This window comes from Coturnix japonica, chromosome 2 (assembly GCF_054131305.1).
Source record: "Coturnix japonica strain WE chromosome 2, WE-NBRP24, whole genome shotgun sequence".
Classification (NCBI taxonomy): Eukaryota; Metazoa; Chordata; class Aves; order Galliformes; family Phasianidae; genus Coturnix; species Coturnix japonica.
In genome coordinates, this window is record NC_140664.1 from 107550274 (window position 1) to 107571937 (window position 21664).

The 21664-nt window shown below is 35.3% G+C and overlaps 1 protein-coding gene across 12 annotated transcripts in view; it reads left to right on the plus strand.

The window, feature by feature from the left end:
* TBC1D5 (TBC1 domain family member 5) overlaps positions 1–21664 on the plus strand; it is a 283840-nt gene that overhangs the window by 15390 nt on the left and 246786 nt on the right. For all 12 annotated transcript variants that reach the window (XM_085538429.1, XM_085538430.1, XM_015853783.3 and 9 more), the window contains exon 2: positions 9906–9967. The gene's annotated coding sequence lies outside the window, so the exon portion shown is untranslated. The remainder of the gene's footprint in view (positions 1–9905; positions 9968–21664) is intronic.

The following is a 21664-nucleotide window of genomic DNA, read 5'->3' on the forward strand; positions in this document are numbered from 1 at the left end:
TAGTTTTAGTCAAAGATCAGCACAGTCATTTGAGCCTTGACTTTCCCTTCCATGTGTGTGACAGTGCTGGCGGTGTTTTCTTCTGTCAGGCTTTTGTTGTTTGAGATCAGCTCTTTGGCTCACTGACACTATAATGAGGAGTAAACAAGCCCTATTTCTTTGAGACAATTTGTAGTGCGTTGCCAGTGGATTCTGAGTTTAACGGTATGGGTTTGATAGAAGATCATACAGCTGTATTTGAGCCTCATCATTATATTTTACTTTGTAGTAGTTGTGTTGGAAAAAATAAATATCCAAGCCCTTTATAACGGGGTGCAACATCAGTCCTGACAGTATTGGTATCTGCACTCTGCTTTCTTTATGAAGTGCCATCTCCTCTGTCTTTCGCATGTATCTAGCCACTACTTTTAGCCACTGCATTTAAGGCATCCTTCTTAGCATTTTTTCCCACTGCTAAACATGGGAGATAGTCCAATCACCAACATAAATAAAGGGTTAGTAGATCTTTTACTCATACACCTTTCTCTTCTCTGCTTTCACCACTCATCAAGAATATTTGGGCTTAGTTTTTTTTTACTTCCGCTCTGCTTTTAGAAGAGTAGTTTCCTACTTTTCTCATCCATCTATGTGTTATCACATTCATACCAAGACATATATTCTAATAGATGTGGCTTAAAAATATGTGTCCATCACTTGTATAGGTATTCGGTATAGGTGCTCAGCACTGGGTTAGAGGATAGGGTGTTGCTGAGAAGACAAGCTTTATGTTTCACATAATGTTTGTGATTAGAGAAGATAACAATGGTGTCCCTGAAGAATCAACATCTTTATACATCTGTCTAGCAACTATATAAACCTCTGAGACCTTCAGCATTGCTGATGTTGAAAAAAAGGTGTGATGCTGTCTTCCAGATCCTTTAACAAAAAGTAATAATGAAAAAAGGGTCAACATTCTGTTGTTTCTGCTCTGTGTTTGAAGCAAGTAAGCTTTATGTTCATTTGCTTCTCAGCAGATGATTTCTAGTATCCAAGTGTACAGTGGAGAAGGCACTGAGAGTGCCTTCTTGTAGGATGCAAACGCTATGGAGCAATAACAGGTAAGAAAGAAGGAAAATTGGTTTCCCCCTTCCAATGACCAGTGACAGCTTGAGAGGAGTGAGCTTTATGAACAAAAGATAAGGAAAATAAAAAAATCCAATGATTTGGAAAAACTAGCTAACTAACTAACCAAACTGATACATTTATAGTCTCCTATCTAATACAGTTTCCTGTTGTAGAAATCAGAAATTCACCGAGGCTAAAAATGGAATAGAGGGAATGTACATACTGGGTGAAAATCTTAATCACCATCGGAAAGAATAAATCTCAGTGTTTCCCTGACAATGCACATTTTATTTGAAGTGAGACAGAGATAAGAGTGAGAGAGTAAATGGCTGATTCCAAGCACTTGAGGGATTAGTTCTTCCAGTTTCTGTGAATCCTCAGATTGCATGCACCTTAGTACAAGGGGATACTACCTGCTCTTGGTCATGTAACAACAAGGTTCTGTTTGACTGCAAGCTCTTAGAGTTTGAACAAATATGGTCAGTTCCAAACATTGATCAGACCAGAGAGATAGAAAAACTGCAGCTCACAGGACTTTGTTTTCCGTTCCACTGGTCATTGTAAAATTGTAACTATAGGAAAAGTATCATACAGAATTAATCCAACTGTTTCATTTGTAATTATTAACATAGAACAATGAATTGAAGGAAAGATGCATCTTATTAACCTGGAAGTTCTATGTCAGAAGTAGTGAGGATCATGATTTAAAGTTGGCACAATTAAAGGAGATTTTATTTAGTTGGAAAAAGTTCTTGTTGCTTCAGCTCCTTTGGGAGCCCAAAATACCTGATCTGTGTCATCTGAAGAAGACAATAGCTAATTCTTCCTCAAGTAGAAGTCAGGTGCACAGTTGCTAATCTGACGCTTTTTGCCCATTTTAAATCTAAGATGGAGTCTTCTTCTTCTTTCATTGAGAGAACTTAAACTCTTCTATGACTGATTCCATTAATGAATTACTAGATCTGGCTCCAACTTTGTCATGTTACAATTAGAAAAAAGATGAGTGCTATACTGTTACATCATGTAAAATATTCATTTACCTTAGTGAAAGGTTTTCTTTTATTTAAAGGAATGTAAACTGTAGATGTGTACAAAATATATCAACATCTAAAATAATAGAAAGTGAATTTTTGAATATTCAGATTTAACTCAAAGATGTAATTTAATGCAGACATAATGTTCCTGTTAACTCAGTCGTTAATGTTGTCATAATAATGTGAATGCTATATTCCTTCAATTGATTTTTATAGTGTAGCATATACCTATGTAAAGTATTACTAACAGGCATGGCCATTAATGGTCATTATCTTGAAAATCTTCTGAAATCTTTACAGTCATCTTTTCCAAGCTCCTTTTCTACTGAGTTTTTTGTTTTGTTTTGGGTTTTTTTTTGAAGGTTTTTTCCTATTTACCACTCATTTAGGTAACTTGTCTTCCAAAAAGCAATATGACAGACTCTTATGATGTGATGCCGCTTTTCTAAGTTTTGTTTAGTTAAATTTTTGCTCCTCATTCTGCTGGTTTGTTTTATGCTGGCAAAATTTACAGAATTTTGGATGATTAATCCTTTTTTTTTTTTTTTTTTTTTTTTTTTTTCCATGAAATACAGTGATGTTTAAGGTATTCACCAGCCTTCTCATTTGCTTGAATACCTTGCAGGACATTTCCGATGTGTACTTTTGTCTTTTGCAGTCTAGATGTTTCTGCCCTCTCTCATTCAGTGTTGATGCACTGACTTTTTACTTCAGTAATGACAGACTTTACTGTGAATCTAATGATCTGCTTGCAGATTTAAAAGTGTTGCCAGTCTTGCTTAAGAGGATAAGCCAACTTCTTTTGTATGCTCTTTACTGACGTAAGCAGATATTATATTGATGAATATGGAAGGAGTGTACAGTCCAGTGCTTTGTTGCTTTGTTCCATTCCTCTAATTTATGACACCAGTAATAATGGATGATGAATGAGATAGCCAAAACATTAATAAATTATCTTAAGAGGTATACTAAATCAAAGAGGAGGTGGCTAAGAAATAATCTAAAGTAATACCTCCAAGAAAAGTAAGTTAATTCCAGAATCATTTATTCAGCAATATGCAAAAACCCTGTGAAATTTGTTGAAATCAAACTGCTATAGTTAGGATGATGTTAATATAACTCAGCATTCCAGATTTGCTATTCTTGACTTTCGAGTCTCCAGCTTCAGGTGGCAAAAAATGTAGAATGTACGGAATAAAATCATTCCTTAACACTAAAGTTTAAATGTGGAATTTAAGCATTTTTAAAATTAAACCCAGCAATTTTGTTCTATGTTGGTGATGCTTATGTTCTCTTCCCTAAAATCATCTATCCATTAACAGGGTTGAAGTTCACATTCACTAGCCTGATGACTCCATGGGAAATTTTCACTTGTTCCAAGAAAAAATGGATACTTTAAAAAACAAACAACAACAACAACAAAACACATCAAAATTTCCATGTTTGTGGAGAATCATAGGATCACCGAGGCTGGATAAGATCTCAAAGATCACTCAGTCCAACTGTTCACCTATCACCAGTATTTTCCCCCCTAAACCATATCCCTCAGTACAACTTATCAATATTGCTTGAACACCTCCAGGGATGGACACTCAACCGTCTCCCCTGGCAGCCCATTCGAGCACCTGACCCATACTTTTGGAGAAAAATTTTTTCCTAATGTCCAGTCTGACCATCCCCTGGCACAGCTTGAGGCCATTCCCGAATGTTTTGTGCAGTTATATGTCACAAGTAGTAGTTCATCCAGTGGCGCCGACTGTCTCATAAGGAGTCTTTGCATGTCAAAATAGGCCTTGGCTGTTCACAGAGTAATTATGTACCCCTTTGATGTAGACAGGGAGCATCAGGGTGCTGGGTCAGTTTTACATACACCAAATATTGCTATTCTTAATCTGTTTCTTACAGATGATAGCAAGTGGAATGAAATTTAGTGACCATTGTAAAATGCAGTGAGATACAGTGACTGCAAAATGTTGTGTTGGGAGAAATAAAAAATTATGGAGGTTATGTAAGGATTCCATTTCATAAACTTGCAATTTCGAGGGTTTATAAATGTTTACATAGTTAGTTTAAGTTAACCTGTGTGGGCTTAGGCCATATTGTCATAAAAATAAACAATGTATCTTTCCTACTCCCTCTGTTTTCTTTTTTTTGCTATTTTTCATGCCTTGCACCATCCCTAGGGTTCGCTTGGCCATATGGAACTGATCCACCATGAGTTACGAAATGGATAAATATTTTTGGTATGAAGTAAACCAGATATCATAAATGCTGTGTTTTCTGTATCGATGACAGTGGCGAACCCTTAATCTTGATGATTTCTAATCAGACTCAAACACTTTTGAATGCAGATAGCAAAGGCTTGTAGAAAGTGGCAATTATATGTGGGGACACCAGTTGCAGTCTCGTGTCAGCTTGTGCCATATCTGTGAAACAGCTGATATTCAGAATATTTTTTTTCCTCTTGCTTCTTAATATTCACCCACAAAGCAAGTTGTATCTGTTTGAGTTTTTGTTGATCTTCCAGTTTTTAACATTTTGCTCACTGTGTTGTTATATATATGTAACTAGATAAAATCTAGCATCTTCCTCTAACTAGTATTGTGTGAGAAACATTTTGCTCTTCAAGGAACTGAAATCATAAGTAATATTGCTTACAAAACATGCTTAACCAGTAAGCTAACTCACAGCCCCAGCTTCTTTCCCTTTCATCTGAAAAAAAGAGGAAAGAGTATTTGAAACCCTGAGTTTTGAAGGAGTTGCTGTCCATAGGTTAAAATGTAGTTATACCAAAGTGGTAATGGTTTTGTAGTTCCACTGAATTCACCTTCCTAGTTGTGTTAAACTTATTACCCATCTACATGCTAATTTCCTACTTGTAAAATAGTGCTGATGAACATCTTATTGTGCAGCAGGGCCAGTATAAGAAATGATTGCCTGTATTTCATTGGTCTGTATTTATTTTTATTTATTATTATTTTTTTTTAAACTAAGATTATGTAGTGAAAGTTGGGCACTGTGTCACTTGTAGAGAGCTTCTGGATTTTTTTCCCAGTTCCCCTTCTCGTGATTCTCCTTATGAGTTTCAATGATCCAAACTGGCCATAGCAGGCTGGATGGTGACATGCTACCACTGAACTCACAGGTTCTGTTTTTCTCTACATTTGAATATTTTCTAGCCGCTTTATTTTCTCATTTCCCAGAGTGGATTTGATCATCTTACTACTTATTTTAACCTTTAACTGTGGAATTTGTTGTATCCTCATTTCTTCAGGTGAACAGTTGTCATCGGAAGGTGCTGATAGTTTTCTTTCTACTTCTTGTTTCTCTTGGTTTTTAATTAATATACTCAATGTTGGTAGTCAAATGCTGCTTCTAATCGTTGAGCTCTTTTATGATGAACAGTTGAGTGTAAGCTGTAAACAACAGGATTTTTCTATTTTCAGACTTTTTTCATATTTTTCCCTCTTTACTCTAAGTTCAGGCATCTTGTGAAAGTTCTGGTTTTAATTCTGTCTTAAATGAATGTGCTGTATTTGTGAGTCAGCCTAGTATTGCTTTTTTTCAGTCAACCCATATGCAGTTGTTAAATTTTCCTTATTCTTCTCCATAGCTGTAATTTTTAGCACTGTGAATTTTATAGAGAAGTGGTAGAGAAAATGCACTTTTGGAAACCAAGAATTGCATTTATTTCTATCTTTTCTTGGATCTTTACAGAAGATGTATATACATCTGACATAGATTTTAATGTCAGTGTGTTTGTCATAGCTTTAATTATTTTCTAGTTTTTTGTTCCAGTCATTCATTCTGAAGTTTCACACAGAACTTAAACATCGTCCTTCTGTTTATTTTAAGGTCTGCCTTGGCTGTAAGCATAAACATTATAATCAATCTACAAGGTGGAGCATTAGTTCTGTATCATATGAAAGAATCAGATGCTTTCTACTTTGAGATCTGTGGCATATATAGATATATATATGGATATAACTGGGAGAGCAATTAGGTTGGGATGGGTTTCTGATTTCTGCAGAACCACAAATGTTCTCTATATGTTCAGCATGAAATCAAGGTTTTTTGAACACAAAGAGAGTTTGTCTCAATGAGGGAGAGACTGAAGACAATTTATTTGCATTATCAGCATTTGCCACAATGCTGGGCCTGAGATTAAGGAAAATAGACATTAAGAAAGGAACAGAATACTATGATATACTTAAAATCTATCTTCTTATTTTCATTCTGTAATCAAGATCTTTTAAAAATCATAAATGTTCATTTAGCGGTATCTTAGTGGCTCAGAATGCTTGTTCATGAGCTCTTGACCACCGTTTTAGGTTTCTTAGATAGCAAGATGTAAATATGGAGTAAATAAATAAAGTCTTTGCCCAGTCCATTTATTTAAACACTATTTATGCTTCATAATTTCTGATTAGTAGGGAATATTGTTTAAATAGAAAATTGGCAACTGTGGTTTTAAAATCAAATTTTTCTATTACAGTGCAGGTCCCATTGTTGGAACTACTTCAGTTAATGTATTACTGAAACGTCTTTGGTGATTGATGTAAATCAATCCAATGAAGGGTTAAATGTGGTAACTGATATAAGTTTTATTTTCTAATGAATCAAGGGGTTGGTAAAATGTGTGCTTACCACTGATCATTAGAATACAAAACTATCTGTTGAAATCAATTAACATGCATATCTGATGACTGATTGTATAAATATGAAAGTCAAATAATTGTAATCGTTAACCATGGCTTCAGGTCATATGAGTTGTCAGCTCAAAAAAAAATAGAGGAGAAAGAGGTTGATTTGCATATATTTAATGTGGCATGCTGTACATGTGGGAATTTAAGATAAACCTTTCCTAGTAATCTGCTTGTTTTTATCTAAAAATCAGCTAGGAAATGTGGATCATAGCAGCCAAATGAGCTATGTGTTGTATTGATAGCAGTTGATTCTCTAGTTTGGGATTTAACATTGTCCTGTAGGTTTTAACAAGTTAAAATTCTTATTTTACTAAGAGACAGTTAGAAGAAGCTGAAAGAAGATAAAAGAAAAATCAGAAGGATAATGGAGATATAGAAACATTTTTGATGACATACTATACTGAGTCACAAAAGCTATCTTCACGTGTGAAGTTGTCCAAACAGATAAATCGAATTTAATTGGACAATTGTAATAACTGGGAGGGGGAGGGAATATGGCAGAGGATTCTAGGCTTTTGGCCTAGAAATTTATGTATTATTTATTTTGTAAACATGATAATCCATTGGATTTGATTTACTTTTTTCCCCTGTGAATAATGCAAAGTATCCCATGTAACTTTTAACTATTCAAGAAATCCTTGAAATATGAGCCAGAATATGACAGTTAGTACCTTACTGTACCTGTAACTTTGTTAGAGTGCATCTGCCCAGTATTTGTACCCAAGCGTCTATTCCTATAAGGTTATTGTATGGTGATAATAACGTAAAGATGGCAGTAAATATCCAAAAAGTTATTTACAGGAAAAACTCACCCATATGGAAGCCTTCAGTCTGCTAGGAAACACTGAGGCAATCTTAGCGGTGGTCAGCCCTTAAATGAGGTCTAGAGGAGGTGGAGTCAAGCTCCACCCCTTCCGGGAGCACAGCTGAATCACTCTCACTTGTGCTCCCAGTTGACCTAACACTCGCCTCAGCTGATTAATCAGAGGTTCAGGCTGTCATGACCAATTTCCCATACACCCAGTAATCCTGACAGTCTTTTAATGTGTGAAGGAATAGACTACTTTTACAACGATCCATTATTTAAAAAAGTAGGATTTGAGATATGTTAGGTGTGTGTTAAAAGAGAATGGCTTTGCCAAGAGTGGAGAGGGAATGAATTCTTGAACAGAAATCTGAGAACTGAAAAATGTTTCCCACTTCTGAAAAAAGTGTACTGTGAGGAAAAAAAAAAAAAGGGGGGGGGGGGGGTTCTCAGATTGCTTAAAATACAAAAGTTTCTTGTACTCTTGTGTTTTGGGGCTAGCAATCTTATTAACTCTAAGGGGAGGTATGCTTTTTCATGATGACTATATCTAGCTAGGAGGAATAGTCCTTTTTAAAGCAAATGGAAATGAGTGTATGAGAGCGTGAAATTATCAGCAGCACTGGTGCACATTTACATTACTTCTACATACTCCTTTGAATGACCACACAACAGAACAAGTACTTCATTTCCACTGTGTTGATTTTTCTTGACAAAACATGGCAGTCTATCCAAAGGAGAGTGTTTAGCCAAGATAAATATAAAATTTATGATTAAGCAAAGTGTTTCCTTATTATAATCCCTAAAGAGAATTTGAGACTTGTTAAATATAGTGCGCCCAGGTAATTTTAAGAGTAAATTATCCTTTATGCTTTTAAATGCTCAAGTACAGCAACAGCATCAACGATTAGAGATTTTATCAGCAGAAACAGTGCTGCCTATGATTTGCTTTGAACTAGTGAGAAACCGTGTACGTGAGGGATGCTCTGAAAGTAATGCCTCCTGAATTATTATGTTGACCCATTACATCAGAGATTGATGTTGCTGTAGAAGTTGAATCTCCCACTGATGCTCTGTTACATGTTGTTGCCATGTCACAGATGGCAGCAGAGGGGCACTGTGACAAGATGGTGCCTGACATGGAGGTGTGTATGAAGAAAATGGGTGGAATTGAGTTCCTTCATGCAGAAAAAATGACACCCATTGACACTCATTGGCGCTTGCTGGATGTTTATGTGGATGTGAGCACAGGAAGGCAGTGACTGCTGCATTTCAGCAGTGGCAACAGTGGCAATGGGTCACGTCCACTGATGCTGATGTTTTCAAGCATAACGCATAGGCTCTTGTTCATGGCTGGTGAAAATGCATAGCTAACAGTTATGACCATGTTGAAAAGCAGTGTTCTGTAGATGAGAATGTGCTTTAGCAAATAGTGTTGTTGTACTCTTTGTGTCTGTTGTATTTTCAGTGGAAATTGGTAGAATGCATTACTTTTGGAGCAACGTATGTATACGCTACGTATGTTGTTCAGCATCCTCAGGCTTTATGTATTCATTCAATTTAATGGGCTTGTTCAGAGTCTAATAATCCATGTCAGTGGCGTAACTTATAAAACTGTCTCACTTTCCTGTAATGCGTAGTATGGAAGGAAGCAAATAAACATTTTTTGACCGAATGGATAAAAATTGATAATGTGATTACGTTTCTGGCACATTTCTTCAACGGTTCTATTTACAGAATGCCTCTTTTAAGGAAACTGCAGTGATTGTCAATAGTATTCATTACAATAAATGAAGAATGAAAGCTGGTTCAACAGCTGAGTGGATTTTGACCTTTGTGGTGTGAGTGTTGGCGTTGGAGTGCAGAGTTCTAATTCAATTATGAATGTAGAAGAAATGGTCTCACTGTATTCGTTCAAGGACTCTGAACTTCCAAAATCAAGGATAACATTAGATGTCAGCCAAGTATTTTGTCCTTCTCGTGGTTTGTCTTTACATCTGAATTAGTGCCAGTTTGCACAGATTGTGTGTCAGCTTAAATACAAGAAACAGGCCTCAGTCTGCTTGAACTCGTTCCACCAAAGACTTCTAAAAACTTTTGGTAGCCTGCAAACTGTAATGGTTGTTTCACATTAAGATGCTTTGTAGAATTATAAAACAGCTTTTCTTCTGCTTTCAAATAAAATGTTGTCATCCGCTAATGAATGAGATACCATCTGTAATAATTAAGGTTATTCTACTTGTTTTCCCCCTGCAGCAAAACTTCTGAAGGTTTGCAGAAGATAGTAAGAGAACCACCAAGAAGGCTACTGCAGTATTGTAAGTACTGCACCCAGAAAAACAAACAAGCAAACTTGAATTAAGAATGTTGTAAAGAGATTTTTGCTTTTTTCGGGGGGAAAGGGAGCTACATAAAGGGACTACATGTAAAATACAGAGCAGGATATATTGTAGCAATCATGTTAATAATTTACAAGGAAAAAACTGCACTCTTGTAAAATCTAAAATTGTATCCTTATGCAGTGTAATCAGGAACTTACCAATAGCAATGAAAACTATTTCTCTATCCACCAAAGATTGATCTACTTTATATACATTTGTTTATTTAAAACTATCAGAATTTAGAAAATTATTGTAGTTTTGTAGGTTTGTCATTTTGTTTTAGTGACTTATTGTTTAGGTTATTTTGCAGAATTATTTATTTGCTGATTTATTTATGTATTTCATTATTTATTTATTTGATTATTTAGTAAATTATTTATCTGATGAATTATTAATACATCTTCATGACATGCTTTAAATTATTTATAACTTAATTTTGAGTTTATTGCTTTTCGACGCTGCATTGTTACTGACTAGTTTTGATTTTTTTTTCTTGGTTCTTGAAAATTAAAGTACTAGCTCTAAGGCAAAAGTATATTCTTTGCAGAATCCGTAGATGGTTTTCAATGAAGTAATTTACCATGTAGATACTAATTCTATTTAGTGTAATATTGCTTAATATCACTTTTTTTACTTACTTACTTAGCTTTTGCTCAGATTATTTCGTTGATGTCTCAAGATCAAATGTCTGACCTTTAAGGAGCAAGGATAAACATTTACCTAAACTACATAGGAACTGAGCTGTTCTATTTCCCATTATTAAGTACTGTTTAATTATTCTTAAAGTTCACTTGACGTATTTTTGTGCAAATAAAACGGATGCTTTTTTTAAATGGGCCTCTTGATATTTAAACTAAAACATTTAACTTCTAATAAGAAAATATAATCACAATAGTAACTTGTATGGAGACATTCTTCTTACTGGCCAGGTTTTAAACATGCGGTATCTTTACACACATGCAGAAGATGATATTTGTCCAGGAGAGAAGATGGATTGTAGGGGTGGTTTGGTTTTTTGTTTGCTTGTATTTTGACTCATAGTGTTACCAGCACACATAGGAATTTATAAGCTCTGAAAATGTAGGCTCTCTGGCTTGCTGTGAACACAGAGCCTGCCAGCAGTTTACACACAAAGAACCATTCTTGTGCACAAATTTAGTTGTGAAGCCGGTTTTGCATTGCTTTCTTTTTCCAAGCAAAAATGCTTGAAATCTCTTCGTTTTCTCTAAAGAGGCCTGAGTAAATGCGTGAAACCAGAAAACGGGCCCAATTTCAGGCTGCATATGAGCATCAGTTTTGTAGTCTAAAGTAGGTGCCTCAGATCAGAATTGGGTTCGGAGATCATTGTCTGATAGGGTTTTCCTCAGGAACTGTGAGACTCTTACATGAAGTTACCTGCTCAGTTTGTTACCTGCTCACTTCCCAGTGATTAACTCTTTTGGCAGCCTGAAGCTAACTTGTAGGAAAGTGCAGTTACTGACAGCCCTGCTCATAGAGCTGGAAGAGCTGCAATGAATTGGGCAAAGCAGTAGTTCTTGTGGAAAAGAGCCGTGTGCAGAACATGGCCTTTATTCTATGTTTGGTGCTTGAAATGAATTACTATGTACTTTAAAGTTTTAACACAGCTTGGGAAGGCTGCATTGTACATTTCAAGTTTCAATGCTGTTGAAATACAGTAGAAATGGCCTCTGTAGACAGGTTTCACTATAGAACTTAAATTATGCATGTGTATATCCAAATTCCTTATTTTGAAATATTGAATGTATGAATATTTAATTTGTATCTTGCTTTAGTATCTTCATATGCTTGCCTTAAAGGAAGCTGTTTCCTTTGATTTATGTACGTGGATAAGAATGTGTGTACAGTATGTATCAATGGTTTTCTCTCTACAGTGTTAGATGAACAGCTTTAGATAATGATAGCTAGTGATTCTTATTCTGCAGCCTGCTACCATTTTATAGAACATAAATTTGTTGTATTTGTTCTATTAATCTTACTTGAATTTCAAATTCATTTTCTTTCCAGAAATATTTTTGTAATTACATATGTTAGGAAAAGTCAAGAATAGAGATCTTAGTAATGCAGTGGTTTTGGTCTGTACAGAGTAACAAAGCCCTGACTATCATCATTATTAGGGGCAGCGTTCCAATGTGAAATTTGTTTTCCTCTTTATATGGATGTTTTGAATGAAGTTGAGAACTCCAAGGGAGTTCCTGAACGGATACTGGTTTGTAACATGCTGTATGAAATTTTGTGCAGTCACTCTTATTTCCTTGTGTAAATGAAGTCTTATTATACTGTAAGACCCATTATCAGCAATTACAAAGGTAAGTGCTGTCAGTGTGCATTCTGCCATCAGTTTCTCAGAGTATGAAACATTTCCTGAAATACATTATACTACTGTTATAGGGTAATATAGCGCAGCTTCTGTGTTGGCACTGAAAGTAGCTACTTTATAATGATGACAAGTGAAAGTACAGCCAAAGGTCACATTAAACAAGAGATTTCTTTCACACCTCACCCATCTTCTGGTGTATAAAAATACCATTTTTTCCCCCTGCACTACCGTATTTTTAAAAAGAAGTTATTTTGAAATAGTTTTTTTGTGCCTCAAGTATTACTTTTGTTCATATTTTAAAACATAGACTTTGGGGTTCTGGCACGCTGACTTTAGTGCTTCATATGTGTTTGAAATTATTTTAAATTGTGGGTTCAATTAAGCAATGTAAGTAGTATTTCAGCCTACAACATTTTCGGTTTTGCAAATTTGCTTAGAGGCACAGCTTTAAGTTTTTCAAAGAGATAATTAATGTGCAGATATTTGTATGACATCCTATTTATATGACATTGCAGGTTGAAGTAGGGCTTTACTGTTTTTTAGACCTTTTAAGAAGAAAAAAATAAATTTTTGTCTGGAAAATTCACATTTATTCAGAAACAGAGTGTGAGCCTATTCATGTTGATGATTTCTTAGCTCTGTTTTGAAGATATTCTGCAAGTAATGCGGAAGGATAATTTAGGCTCTGTGCTCAATCACTTCCTTGTCTTAAACTGAAATGGCCAACCGGGGTGCTAAAAAAAGGTGTCATTTTTAAAATCTGACTAGTCATGCATTAGATCAAGAAAATGAAGCTAAATTGTTTCACAGAGGTTGCTGAACATCTAGAAAATGGCTAGGAAGCCTAAATCTGGTGTATTATTGATAGGTGTATTTCTGTTCTAATCTAACTTCATAGAAATTGTAGCAGCCATATTAAGCTCTTCTTCAATTTATTCCATAGAGATAAAAGAATTTACATCTCATGAGTCATATATTTCCTGTTGTATCTTTAATACATCCATTTTTAGTATTTTTCTTGCTTCTCTTCTCTATTGGTATGCTTAGGGAGACTTCGTACAGGAGCTTATTTCACCCATGAGGCAAGGAGGAGTTCAAATCAGTAGCAGTGTGTTGTTGACATTAAATAATTTTGGTTTTTTTTGCCACAATAAGACTTGATTTTGTCATCCTAATGATGCTAGCATACTTCACAGGATAGGGATCAGTGCTCTCACGTTCTTACAAGTAATAAAAAGAAGTCTTTAAGAAGAAATACTGGAGAAATACTCAGGTATTTGTAACCAAACATACATTAACTTTGTAAAACAAATACGCATATTCTGTTTCACTTTGCACGAGAACTGCTTTGCATTTCATTTTGGAAGTCTGCAGTGAAGGATGTAGGATTGATGAGAGTTGACAGTGATGAAAATACAGTGTTTTAAAAAAGAGATAACACAAACTACTTAAAATATAAGTTCAGATAAAATGTGGATCATAGTAAGACTTGAGTTAAAGGAAAAAAAAAAGGCAATGAACTAGTAGAAATTTGATGTTGTCCAAAAAAAAGGTCTTTATTGTAACACTTAGAAAAAAAATGTCTGAAAGAGCATAAGATATAACCAGGAAGAAAGCGTCACTGTAAGGTCCAGTATTGCCTTCTGTATCATGGCCAAAAAGGAGCTACAAAAGATGTGAATTTGAGAGGAAATAGTGTAGGAAGCAATAGCATGATGATAAGAACTTATGGATATAATATTGGTAGCAGTTGTGGTTTTTTTGAGAAGCGCCGGCTCTTTTGTGTTGGACATCTGTGAGCTATAGCGGAGATGAATCATTCTATTATATTATTAAAATATCCTGCTCTTTACATATTTCTACATTCTTATAAATATCTTCCACTATACGGAGTAGATGTTGTGTTTTGGTTTGGTTTTCTTTTTTCATCTGAAAGAGCATTAGTGCAGTTGCATGGTTCAACATTCCTATAGTAAATTGTGAATTTTAGCTTTACTATTTGAACACCACCAGCCTGTTTTGTGAAAGATTTTCAGTAGTAAGCAGCTTTATTACTATCTACAAACATGTGTCTTTTCTATGTAGATTTTTTCATTTTTATCCTTTTAAGCAAAGGGTTGATTCGCAGGCGTTTGTAATGTAACTTGCACAATGATATTTTGGGGTTTTACATTGTCTCCCTTTCTGCTTATCTCTTTTTTTCTCTGATTTTCAAAAGACCACCTCACATTAGGTCATCGTGATACCTGCTGTTTTTTTCTGGAAAAACTTATTGTGCCACCGGTGGGGGGGGAAAAAAAACAAAAACAAAAAAACAAACCAAAACCTCATAAGAATTACAGTAACTTTTATTTTTCAGTAAAGCTAGTAAAAATTGTATAAGCAATTAAACAAAGAAAACCTTCTGTGGGTTTTTCTGTGCACTTCTTTGCACTTCTTCTGTGCACTTGTTAACTGCAGGAAATGGATAGCATCCAAATTTTAGAATGAGAGAGGACAGCTTATCTACCACAAATCCAGAAAGTTTTTGGTGATTCTCTTCCTGATTGATATATGCTTTAATGTGTTAGATAAAGCCTATGTCAGGAGCACTTCTTTAGCTTAGCAACACACTTCTAACTCAGATCCATCTTGCTTGCAAAATAATAGTCAGAATAGCTTACTCTTATCTCCTACTTCTTCATTCTTCCTGAATGTAGATAAGGCTGAAAGTAGATAAAATTAATTTTGCTAAAATAACTTCCCCTTATATCGGTAAAGTTAGTATATATGTGAAGCACCACCAGCATTTTCTATTCTGCCATGTGTAGGTAAAGTTGTCTACTAGAAAGAGCCTCTAACATCTTGTCAGAAATATAGTGAAAGAGGCAAGAGGCTCAGTGAAGAAGGCTGTGACTTGTGTAGTGACTTTTGTCTCCTGAAACATGTTTTTCCTTTCAGCTGAAATTCTGATCTTGTAAACATTTGAGTGTAACTTCCGACAAGCTGATAGTGACACTGAAGTTGATGAATATGACTTCTTACAGCATTTATATTTAGTAAACACCAATTTTAGACTATTTTCTTTATCCCAGGCTCTTACATTTGACATATGGTTAGAGCTGGATTTAATGTTCTTCATTTATTCCAGTGGTTGTGGAAAAAGCAGAAATATCAGAGAGGTGTTTTGTTTGTTTGTTTGTTTTTCCTTTTTTCAGCCATTTTCATTCAGTGGGATTCTTCCATTTTATCATGTTCATATAAATTCAACATTTGATTAACAAATAATGAACTTTTTAAATGTGATAAAATTTTGTAACATAAGCCTTACCACAGATATCATAGGATTTATAGATTCAGGTGAACACATAATTCTTTTGCAACTGCACTATCTGTTGCCTGAAGTTGGTGTGTATGGGTAATCTAGAAACTTAATATATACATATTTTATTGAAGTTTCTCCTTATGTGCAGCCAACAAATGAAATTGTTGCAATTATTTAACAAGGTAAATTTATTTTTTTTTCTGTTTCTACTCAGAATTTATTTTGGTTTTATACTATGTAACTCCTCACCATGGTATGTCTAAGCTATGTATTTTTTCAATGTGTTCAAAATGTGGAGCCCATTGAAACATGTTGAAATATCTGAATTTACAATTTATGTTGTATTAAGTTTAGACATTTCATATTTGTTTTGCTTTGCTATGCCTACTTACTCTTAATGAAAGTCTGCACAACCAAAGATGGAAAGCGAAAGCAGTAAAAGGACCAAATGAGAATTAGAACTTGGCAGAACGGATTTTGTTTCTCAGAAATCACTTAAAATCTATGGTACTTCCCTTAAGACTCTTTCATAGAGACTTGTGTTGTATGCATGTGCATTCAATCAGTTCTTAGAACAGTTAGTAAAACTGAATGAAAAATGCACATTGTGGATTTTCAGTGAAACATACTTGAATAAGCAGCTTATCTATTGAGTAGAGTTGTCCGTGCATTCTAAAGACTTTTTTTGTCTGAGCTCATACAGATCAAGATAGTAATCACTTATAATTTCTTGCCTTCATGAAAAGGACTGATGAATAATATGTTTGGAAGGAACACATGAGTCATGAAATGGGGAGCTGGGCAATCATGGGAAAAATTCACTTTAAAAACACTTTTCTGCTTACCAGGATTTGTAATGCGAGTTCAGTTTTCTGTAATGTAATCTAAGATGATTGTGGTTGAGACTTTGGCAATAGACTTGGATGGATGAACAACTCAAAGCCCATTCCAATATTAGTTGGTGGTTTATAACAAGGAGGCAGCTAAAAGTGAGTGTGGATATAGTGATGATCAGAGGACGCTTTCTCCACTGACCCTGTATGAACGTAGAAATAAAATGTCTCAAAATATACTTCAGTTAATATGGAGTGAATGTAGACCCTGTGGTCCCATCAGTATCTGCACTAATATAAAATAGCTTTTAAGATCTGTTAAATTATTGATAACTTGGTAGAGCACTTCAGAAGTTCTTATTTCTACTTCATATTTAAGTCTGCATAGCCAGTCAGCATTTGTACCCTTTCTTGGTTGTACAACTGCAAGTAAAAGAGAATAACAATTAAAATGAAATAAATAAAGCAATTTGTCTTAGTTCCACCCACAAAAATAAATAAATAAATAAATAAATCCATCTGATTGGTAATTTTTCTCCCATATTAAAACCATCAGGCATGTTTTTCAATAATTGCATGATGGAATCAGTCACTGACTCTGTGTCCTGGGCAAGGCTTGCACAAGCAGCTGTTGTTCTCCCTGAAGTGACCTGGGCTGGGCAGCCAAGCATCTGCCTCTGTTTTCTTTTCAGTGACCCAAGCCAGATTTCTTCAAAGCCTATTGCTGATACTTTCCCCGCAGCCACTCATGCTAATTTCCTTTACATGCTGCAGCTGGTTTTAAAACATCTATTCCCTTTTTCTAGTCTGAGTCACTCTTTCTGTAAATTAAAATAGGTGATTTTTAAAATTCCGAGGTTGAACATAGAATTTCTTTAGTTTTCTTACTTTAAAGCATATGTCAGCATTATAGGAAGAAAAGGATATTAAATTTACTTTCCAAAGAAAAATCAGTCTTGTCTTTGGTTCTTACAAAAAATCCTCATCGTGAACTGAGATAATTATGTTCCTTTAATGTGTGAGAATAGAGGTGAAGGTGTTGGTGGAGGCTGGGGACATGGCAGAGTTCAGAAGCTTGCAGAAACAGAATGAGAGATATTTTATGCTGTGAATTGTATGGAAAATTATGTAGCAAAATGCCTTTAATGAGAATAAAACTCTAATAATGACATAAACCTTAATCAATGTGATTAAACTGTTCTCTAGAAGGCATTGTTAGAGAATAGTTAAATGCAAAATGATGAAGTGTAAGTCTGTTACTTTTGGAGGAATATATCTCGGCTTTCAAAATCATTGCCTATGGAAACAATGGAGAACTTTTTAGTAAAAACAAATTTATGTGGTTTTTGTTGTGTTGTTTTGTTGTTTTTTTTCCGTCATGAGACATTTAGATATTAAAGTGAGCCAAAGGTTCTTGCTTATTTAAGCTTTTTTATAGTGATTATATTTTACGAGAGGTTATACACCCTGCTTTCATTCTGCAATCTAATTTCAAAGAATTTCTTTGAAAACTCCAAAAGTATTTACCTGGTCAAGCAAAGAAAGGATATTGTGGCTACTACTGAGTGGCTAGAATTTGCTTCAGTAAATGAAAATGTGAAGAATAAATATAACAGGAAGTTTTCCCTGGTATAATCTGAAGCATACTAAGGGTGATTGATTGGTTAGGAGAGAATCACTTCAGAAACTGAAGAGGGTAGCCTTGCCCTTTTCTTACCAGTTTTATGCAGGCTGCTACTTGTGCATCCATGCAGTCTTCTTTTGCTATGTTACTTTTAATCTTTATTAATCTTCTGATCTGACTACATTACCACTAGTGCTGTTTCAAGCAAAGAGTGAGAAAAAGGCAGCTGAAGAGGATAGGAGGCGGTTACAAACCAATACTCTAAACTGTTTCTGTGCCACTGACTAGCTGTGGTGGTAAAAGACACTGCTACCAGATATGTAAAATGCTCAGGGCTGTAATTACTTACTGTCTCTAAAGTTTCTGTCACAGCATTTTGCAACACTATGAGTATTAATTACAGTTCTTCAGACTAATAGAATTATTTCTACTATTTTTACTTTGTGAAGTGCAACATCATTTTAAAAACAGTTTTCATAGACAACAGAAAAACTAATGTATAAAAAAAATTGTATCATCTGAAAGGAATGAGCCGTTTGGCTCAGTATGTTAGGAATTTTCTTAAGTAACTTCTCCGTGACACAATCTCTGCAATGTTCCAACTGTTGTCTGAGGTAAAAACTGATGTAGAATTTTGGCTTAGTTGATATCCTATGTATAGAAATTCAAATTACCTTATTATTTTTATGTAAATATCTCCATCAATTCATTTGTCTTGTAAGCCTTTGGTTCTTAGCTTTTACCAAAACCTTTTCATAGGAAGGAATTCTTTCTACTTCTTACGCACTTCGGTTGTTAATGTGAATGAATGTACAAGTCCACTGTGTTCAATCATCATGCTTTAAGTAAATCCAAGATATATTGTCATGTGTGTATGTATTATGTGATTTTTGAATATTTTTGGGGTGTGATTATTTTATTATGATCATGCTATCAAGTACAGTGTTCACATTATTCTTTCAGACTCAAAAAAAACAACCCCTCCCTTCCCCTCATGCAAAAAAAAAAACAACCACCAAAACCACACCACTGATCAATAACCAAGAAGACAGTCTGTTGCTGATTTCTGTATAACTCCAGAGATGTATAAATACCTGCTGGATGCAGTTAACTTGAGGAAAAATCTTCATAGTGTTTGATAAGCCAAATTACTGAATCACAGAATAGTTGAGGTCAGAAGGCACCTGTGGAGATCATCTAGTCCAGCATCTCAGCTCAAAGCAGGAATGGCTGTAGTGGATAGTCCAACACTGTCTAGTTGAATTTTGAATATCTAAAAAAGGAGACAGTGTGGGCAACCTGTTCCAGTTCATTAATTATCCTCTTTGTAAAATACATTTCCCATACTAATACAAAACCAAAAACCAAAACCAAAAACAAAAAAAATCTATTTTAGTGTACCAATTATAACTTGTGTGTTCACTTGAGAGCATGGAGAAGAATCGGTTTCTATCTTCTTCATTCCTTCCTGTCTGAAATTTCAGTCCTTGCCTCTCTTGTACTGGGGAGCACAGAATTGCATGCAGTACCTCAGAAGCAAATCACCAGTGTTCATAAAAGGCAGTAGTCACATCCCTTGGCTTTCTGGTAGATCGTGGTGAAGGCTGGGTTGCTGTTGACCTTCTTAGCTGCAAGGAATGGTTTGGATTGGAAGGGACCCTTAATATCATCTAATTCCAACCCATGACAGATGTCCACCAGGATGCCCAGATCCTTTTCTGCAAAACTGCTTTCTAGCCTCTTGGCTTTCAGCCTGTGCTGTTGCATGGGATCGTTCTTACTCAGAGGCAGAACTTACCTTTGAACTTCATGAAATTCCTGTTGGCTTGTTTCTTCAGGCTGTCATGGTCCTCTTGAACAGCAGCACAAACATCTTTTGTATCAGTAGTTCCTCCCAGTATTGTATTATCTGCAAACTTACTGAGACTGCATTGTCATCCAAGTCATTAATTAAGGTTTTTCGCAGTACTGATTGTGGTACTAACCCTTGGAGCATGCTGCTGGTGGTACCTGGACTTCATGCTGCAAATTCTGAGCTCAACAGTTCAGCCAGCTGTTTAGCCTGTAGTTCATCAATGTTAAAAGCTTTACTTGAAGAGCATACAATGCTCTCCCATTATCCCCAAATCTGGTCATTTTACAGTAGGCAGAGGAATATCGGTTTAGATATGACTTGCCCTTCATGAGTCTGTGCTTACCTGGTAAGCATGATCACTTACATAAGTGGTAGTTCCAGTAAGACACAAAGTTGTTAAATATAAGATGAAACTGTTCCTTTTTAAAAGGGAGAAGGGGCACAATATATGGAATAGGTTAGGAAAACAATTTTCCAATATTAGAAATTAGTAATTGTCCTGATAATGTACAGGGGATTGGGGGTAGAGATTTTGTTTCAATTTGAGTGTTGCATATGAAACAAGAGATTAGCAGATATTTTGCTAAAAAGCTTAGAAAATTGCAACTAAATATTTTTCATTTCTTCATGCATTATTAACAGTGCTTCTGTGAAAACATGATCATCCTCAGTATATCTTTTTGACAAGCTATTCCACAAAAATTTCTTCTAACAGATGATTAAATGTATGGAAGAAATTGTAGAGGAGAAAGGGATAACATGAAAGAATTGCTGAAAATTTTCTGATGTAAGGTTTCACTTATGTCACTCATTATTTTCTGATACTCTTTCTCAGTCTTCTCTCTTCAGTTTTACTTTTTAAATATATTGTTGGTGTTAGAGCTACTACTGAAGTTTTGTGATGGCTGTTTGGTTTTTTTTTAGGAATTTTAGAGTTGAACTATTAGAGCATACTGGAGCCCTTGTGTATGGTAGTATGTGGAGCTTCGGAAGGTAAAGAGAACAGTGCAGTGGAGAAGCATGTTAGAACATCAGAGAACAAAGCTTTCCTGTGTTGTTCTCAAGTGTCATGTCCATGATCTTAGTATAATTTAAGAACAGCAGAAACACAACAGAAGTTTCCTTCATTCTGAGAGCACTGTTTTTTCTCTATGGTTGTGTCTCCTAACCTGTTGGCTGAAATATTTAGAAGTTGGGTTGGTTTGTCTCACTCAGCCTTTTGTTTTGCTGATTACAAGAGTAGCTTACTCCATGGGTCTGAGCATTTCCTTACATAGACCATGATTTTTCACTGAACAGTTATGTGTTTTATTTGCTGTGTATAAGGGCTGCTCTGCAAGCAGTGCCTCCTATTTTATTATACTGGTCCATGATGCCAGAGATGGATGTTGGTAGTTTAGCAGTAGAAGCTGAACCTTCCCAAAAATGTCCCATTACAACTTCTCCAATGCAATTTTTGGTGACCAGATATTGCTCTGAAACAATTTTGCCTAAGTGTGAACAAACTTGGGAAATAAAGTCAGGACACACAGTTGTTTGTTTTTAAACTTAGAAAGAAACCTGTACAGCAGTAAAACTTTATCATACTCATACTATGGACAATGTTGTCCAAGACTTTGTTTTGTCTGAGTGAAAATGTCCATGCACTAGTTCAAAAAAGATTCTATAGTAAGTTGACTT